Source organism: Schistocerca americana, chromosome 7 (genome assembly GCF_021461395.2).
Source record: "Schistocerca americana isolate TAMUIC-IGC-003095 chromosome 7, iqSchAmer2.1, whole genome shotgun sequence".
NCBI lineage: Eukaryota > Metazoa > Arthropoda > Insecta > Orthoptera > Acrididae > Schistocerca > Schistocerca americana.
The window spans coordinates 562,682,075-562,688,799 of record NC_060125.1 but is presented as its reverse complement, the minus strand read 5'-3'; the positions used below and the strand labels follow the sequence as shown (position 1 = coordinate 562,688,799).

General features: G+C 43.0%; 1 non-coding gene across 1 annotated transcript; it reads left to right on the top strand.

Annotated features, from left to right (window-relative positions):
* The first annotated feature begins 2,067 nt into the window (after positions 1–2,067).
* Positions 2,068–2,142, top strand: Trnas-cga. Its single transcript has one exon. It is a non-coding gene; the product is annotated as a tRNA-Ser (tRNA).
* Positions 2,143–6,725: the final 4,583 nt, after the last annotated feature.

The window sequence follows — 6,725 nt, the reverse complement described above, 5'->3', positions numbered from 1 at the left end:
TCTGAATCTGCTTAGTGTATTCACCTCTTGGTCCCCCACTACGATTTTTACCCTCCACGCTGCCCTCCAATGCTAAATTTGTGATCCCTTGATGCCTTGATGCCTCAGAACATGTCCTACTAACCGGTCCCTTCTTTTTGTCAAGTTGTGCCACAAACTCCTCTTCTCCCCAATTCTATTCAATACTTCATCAGTAGTTATGTGATCTACTCATCTAATCTTCAGCATTCTTCTGTAACACGACATTTCGAAAGCTTCTATTCGCTTCTTGTCCAAACTATTTATCGTCCATGTTTCACTTCCATACATGGCTACACTCCATACAAATACTTTCAGAAACGACTTCCTGACACTTAAATCTATACTCGATCTTAAAAAACTTCTCTTCTTCAGAAACGCTTTCCTTACCATTGCCCGACAACATCTTATATCCTCTCTACTTCGACCATCATCAGTTATTTTGCTCCCCAAATAGCAAAACTCTTTTACTACTTTAAGTGTCTCATTTACTAATCTGATTCCCTCAGCATCACCCGACTTAATTCAACTACATTCCATTATCCTCGTTTTGCTTTTGTTGATGTTCATCTTATATCCTCCTTTCAAGACACTGTCCATTCCGTTCAACTGCCCTTTCAAGTCCTTTGCTGTCTCTGATATAATTACAATGTCATTGGCCAACCTCAAAGTTTTTATTTCTTCTCCATGGATTTCAATACCTACTCCGAATTTTTCTTTTGTTTCCTTTACTGCTTGCTCAATTTACAGATTGAATAACGTCAGGGAGAGGCTACAACCCTGTCTCACTCCCTTCCCAACCACTGCTTCCCTTTCATGCCCCTCGACTCTTATAATTGCCATCTGGTTTCTGTACAAATTCTAAATAGCCTTTCGCTCCCTGTATTTTACCACCGCCACCTTCAGAATTTGAAAGAAAGTATTCCAGTAAACATTGTCATAAGTTTTCTCTAAATCTACAAATGCTACAAACGTATGTTTGCCTTTCCTTAATCTTTCTTCTCGAAAGGTCAGTATTGCCGCACGTGTTCCAATATTTCTACGGAATCCAAACTGATCTTCCCCGAAATCGGCTTCTACCAGTTTTTCCATTCGTCTGTAAGGAATTCGTGTTAGTATTTTGCAGCTCTGACTTATTAAATGGTTCAAATGGCTCTGAGCACTATGGGACTCAACTGCTGAGGTCATTAGTCCCCTAGAACTTAGAACTAGTTAAACCGAACTAACCTAAGGACATTACAAACATCCATGCCCGAGGCAGGATTCGAACCTGCGACCGTAGCGGTCTTGCGGTTCCAAACTGCAGCGCCTTTAACCGCACGGCCACTTCGGCCGGCTCTGACTTATTAAACTGATAGTTGTAATTTTCACATCTGTCAACACTTGCTTTCTTTGGGATTGGAATGATTATCCAGAATGAGATTTTCACTCTGCAGCGGAGTGTGCGCTGATATGAAACTTCCTGGCAGATTAAAACTGTGTGCCCGACCGAGACTCGAACTCGGGACCTTTGCCTTTCGCGGGCAAGTGCTCTACCAACTGAGCTACCGAAGCATGACTCACGTCCGGTACTCACAGCTTTACTTCTGCCAGTACCTCGTCTCCTACCTTCCAAACTTTACAGAAGCTCTATTGCGAAACATGCAGTGCTAATTCTGCATGTTTCGCAGGAGAGCTTCTGTAAAGTTTGGAAGGTAGGAGACGAGGTACTGGCAGAAGTAAAGCTGTGAGTACCGGACGTGAGTCGTGCTTCGGTAGCTCAGTTGGTAGAGCACTTGCCCGCGAAAGGCAAAGGTCCCGAGTTCGAGTGTCGGTCGGGCACACAGTTTTAATCTGCCAGGAAGTTTCATATCAGCGCACACTCCGCTGCAGAGTGAAAATCTCATTCTGGAAACATCCCCCAGGCTGTGGCTAAGCCATGTCTCCGCAATATCCTTTCTTTCAGGAGTGCTAATTCTGCATGTTTCGCAGGAGAGCTTCTGTAAAGTTTGGAAGGTAGGAGACGAGGTACTGGCAGAAGTAAAGCTGTGAGTACCGGACGTGAGTCGTGCTTCGGTAGCTCAGTTGGTAGAGCACTTGCCCGCGAAAGGCAAAGGTCCCGAGTTCGAGTCTCGGTCGGGCGCACAGTTTTAATCTGCCTGGAATTATTATATTCTTCTTGAAGTCTGAGGGTATTTCGCCTGTCTCATACATCTTGCTCGCCAGATGGTAGAGTTTTGTCAGGACTGGCTCTGCCAAGGCCGTCAGTAGTTCTAATGGAATGTCGTCTACTCCCGGGGCCTTGTTTCGACTCAGGCCTTTCAGTGTTCTGTCAAACTCTTCACGCAGTATATCTCCCATTTCATCTTCATCTACATCCTCTTACATTTCAATAATATTGCCCTCAAATACATCGCCCTTGTATAGACCCTCTATATACTCCTTCCACCTTTCTGCTTTCCCTTCTTTGCTTAGAACTGGGTTCCCATCTGAGCTCTTGATATTCATACAAGTGGTTCGCTTTTCTCCAAGGGTCTCTTTAATTTTCCTGTATGCAGTATCTATCTTACCCCTAGTGAGATAAGCCTCTACATCCTTACATTTGTCCTCTAGCCATCCCTGCTTAGCCACTTTGCACTTCCTGTCGATCTCATTTTTGAGACGTTTGTATTCCTTTTTGCCTGCTTCATTTACTGCATTTCTATATTTTCTCCTTTCGTCAATTAAACTCAATATTTCTTCTGTTACCCAAGGACTTCTACTAGCCCTCGTCTTTTTACCTACTTGATCCTCTGCTGCCTTCACTACTTCATCCCTCAAAGCTACCCATTCTTCTTGTACTGTATTTCCTTCCCCCATTTCCTGTCAATTGTTCCCTTATGCTCTCCCAAAAACTCTGTATAACCTCTGGTTTAGTCAGTTTATTCAGGTCCCATCTCCTTAAATTTCCACCTTTTAGCAGTTTCTTCAGTTTTAATCTACAGTTCATAACCAATAGATTGTGGTCAGAGTTCACATCTGCCCCTGGAAATCTTACAATTTAAAATCTGGTTCCTAAATCTCTGTCTTACCATTATATAATCTATCTGAAACCTGTCAGTATCTCCAGGCTTCTTCCATGTATACAACCTTCTTTTATGATTCTTGAACCAAGTGTTAGCTATGATTAAGCTGTGCTCTGTGCAAAATTCTACCAGGCGGCTTCCTCTTTCATTTCTTACCCTCAATCCGTATTCACCTACTACGTTCCCTTCTCTCCCTTGTCTTACTATCGAATTCCAGTCACCCATGACTATTAAATTTTCGTCTTCCTTCACTGAGTAATTTCTTTTATTTCATCATACATTTCTTCAATTTCTTCGTCATCTGCAGAGCTAGTTGGCATATAAACTTGTACTACTGTAGTAGGCGTGGGCTTCGTGTCTATTTTGGCGACAATAATGCGTTCACTGTGCTGTTTGTAGTAGCTTACCGGCATTCCTATTTTTTTATTCATTATTAAACCTACTCCTGCATTACCCCTATTTGACTTTGTATTTATAAACCTGTATTCGCCTGACCAAAAGTCTTGTTCCTCCTGCCACCGAACTTCACTAATTCCCACTATATCTAACTTTAACCTATCCATTTCCCTTTTTAAATTTTATAACCTACCTGCCCGATTAAGGGATCTGACATTCCACGCTCCGATCCGTAGAACCCCAGTTTTCTTTCTCCTGATAACGACGTCCTCTTGAGTGAACATACCGAATACTAATGTCTAGTAACAGGTTGCCACACAGTAATGATCAGAAATTGTACACATCACGGAATAATCGCGAATAGAGAATCAGAGAAATTAGATCTCATTCGGAAGCTTAGCGACTGTCAAATCCACGCAGTGTTCGTGACTGGAACTGTGATGAGGGAAGCGATATATTTTTAGGTACTGCTATCGATACCAAACATCTTGTCGATTCTGGTGCTGGAACGTCCCGTCCTCATATGGGATGCTTGCAGCAGGCGGAAGTAAAAGCAGCCATCTATCCGAAGGAAGACGTCGGGTATAACCGGCATCTCCATTTATTTGCAGGAATGCGGTTACGTAGTGGATCAAGCTTGACAAGTAGCGAGAGTCCGCGACAACGGCTGGGAAGAGCGGCAGCGTACCGTGTCTCGCAGAACGGCCCGGACCTAATTACGACACGCCGTTCAATTAACCGCTAATAACGCCGGACCAGTTGTGCCATTAATTAGGGGAGGCGTCCAGGCGTCCACGGCAGGCTGTTTGCGGGGGCGGCGCCGGCGGGAGAGCGGCGCGCGGAACTGGTCTGGCGCAGACGCTGCGTGCCCGCTCGCTTTCACTGGGTCGCGTCTTCGCGGCCAGGCCACTTACGTGACCGCCATAAACTCGCAGCTCCAGACGCCGCCGCCGGCGGTAACGCGCCGCGATCCGGTTTCCTGGCAACCGCCAGCTGAGGGTCGCTCATTTGTCTCCCGGCGTGCGCAGTCGCTCTCACCTGCAACCAGATCAATTTATATAAACTTGTACACCGGCTCCGCACTCTGTAAATACTACGGCAGAGGTAATCGCCATACTGGTTCTCCCTCGTCTAATATTTCACAAGTGTTGTTGGAGTCGTATCGTGGGAACCTCTACATCTACATCTACATCCCCCACAATTCACTTACGGAATGTGGCGGAGGGTACTTAGTTAGCACTATTATTCTTTCTCTCCCTCCTTCCCCTATCCACACGCTGCCAAAATATTTGTTATATTCTCCAATGTTGCTTAGGATTAACATCCGCTTAAGGAGGGTAGGACGTCAAACGGGCCGACTTGGAGCAGGAGAGACATCACAGGACATTTTAACTTCCAGTGTCTATACTTTTACAAATAAATTCATAAAACTTTGTCAGCATAACCAGGAAGGATTCAGGATTCACACTCATTACAGTGGAAGTTCGAGAACATAACAAAATAATTTTTTTTTACCTGCGAAATTTCATTATTTTTTCACTTACTAATGGCTGCATTTGTTGCTATAGGTACACTGTTCTTCATAAGTTAGGGAGATTCTTCGATGAACTTTGCACAGCATACATACCTTACTCACAGGTGTATGAAACTCAAGAATTTATTTAATTTATGAAAAAACGATTGAACTGTTATATTTTAAACTTCATGTTTAGAAAAAACACAAATTTTATAGTTAACTACCTCAATTTTTACCACAGTTTTTAATAGATTTGGAAAATTCTAGAGTTTCATACACCTTGAAGTATATTTTGTATGCTGTGTAAAATTCATCGAAGAATTTCTCTTTCTTATGAAGAAAAGTGTACCTATAGCAACAAATACTGCCAATAGTAAGTGAAAAAAATGATGAAATTTCACATGTAAAAAAATCATTTCGTTATGTTTTCGAACTTCCACTACTGTGAGTGTGAATTCTGAATCCTTCCTGGTCATGCTGACAAAGTTTTATGAATTTATATGTAAAAGTATAGACAGTGGAAATTAAAATGCCCTGTGGTGCCTCTCCTGCTCCAAGTCGGCCCGTTTGACGTCCTACCCTCCCCCCCCCCCCCCCCCCCCCCGCCCTTAAGCTCTGATTTCTCCATTTTTCTCATCGTAGTCGGTTCGCGATTTCATCTACATATACAGGATGAACCAGATCTCCACTGCCAAACTTTCAGGGGATACCTTCTGCGCGTTGTGGTATAACCCTAGCAATATCGAAGCATTTTCAGTAAGGACTATTAGCAAGGGGAGGGTACTTTATAAGTACATATCGGCAATCACTGACCCTGTTCATGCGTCGTGTTCTTCCATAGACGGCGATCTTGTGAATCCTTCCACAGAAGGCGATGTTGTGCACTTCCATCGCTTCCGTGGTCTTCCAATTGGACCAGCTCCGTCAGGTTTTCCCATTAGCACAGGTTTAGCCCGACCCGATTCTGACACTCTGGCAACACACCCTCCACACTTTCATTGTCGGCACGATGTTCGGATCTTTCATTAGGTCGTAGAGTTCCTGGTTCTTTCTACGACACCATGCGTTGTATTCGGGGATGATCCAAAGGTCTTCCTCATGACTTTCCGTTCAAAGATCACAGGTTCTCTTCATCTTTTTTGTCAAGCTTAACGTTTCTGCCTGATATAACAACACAGGTACTCTCACTGCATTAAAGACTTTTAAGTTTGGTCGTATAAAACAGTTAAAATAAAAACAAAATTCGTTACCGGTTGTTGACTTATAGCATTATAAAGAGTAACTGACGCATAAGTGGAGGCAAGAAACGAAAAATTACTTTTAGCACACTCTTAGCAATAGGAACGCACTTTCAATAACGTGCACAATCAAGAGGGGAGGGGGTGGGGGGAGCGATTATCTTATGATCGCTACAAAAAAAAATTAAAAATATAAATTTTGGTCTCTGTTATTGACTTTTACTCGCAACATACTTTGTAAAGAAGATACTGATGTGTAAGTATGGCCATGAACTTGAAAGCGTTGAATTTGGCATTCGTTGTGGAAACTCATCAATACTAAGACTTAAAAATTTTCAGTTAAGTTTAACAGAAAAATCTAAAGCATTATGGAATCTTGTAGAAAACTTCATTAAAAACAATAAACCTTTTTTTTAAATTTTAGAGTATAAAGTACCTGATTAGATTACAATATTTTCCCCTGTTAATGCGAGGGCAAGGGACCCCAAGTCTCTGGCGGTTTGCTGCAGACTG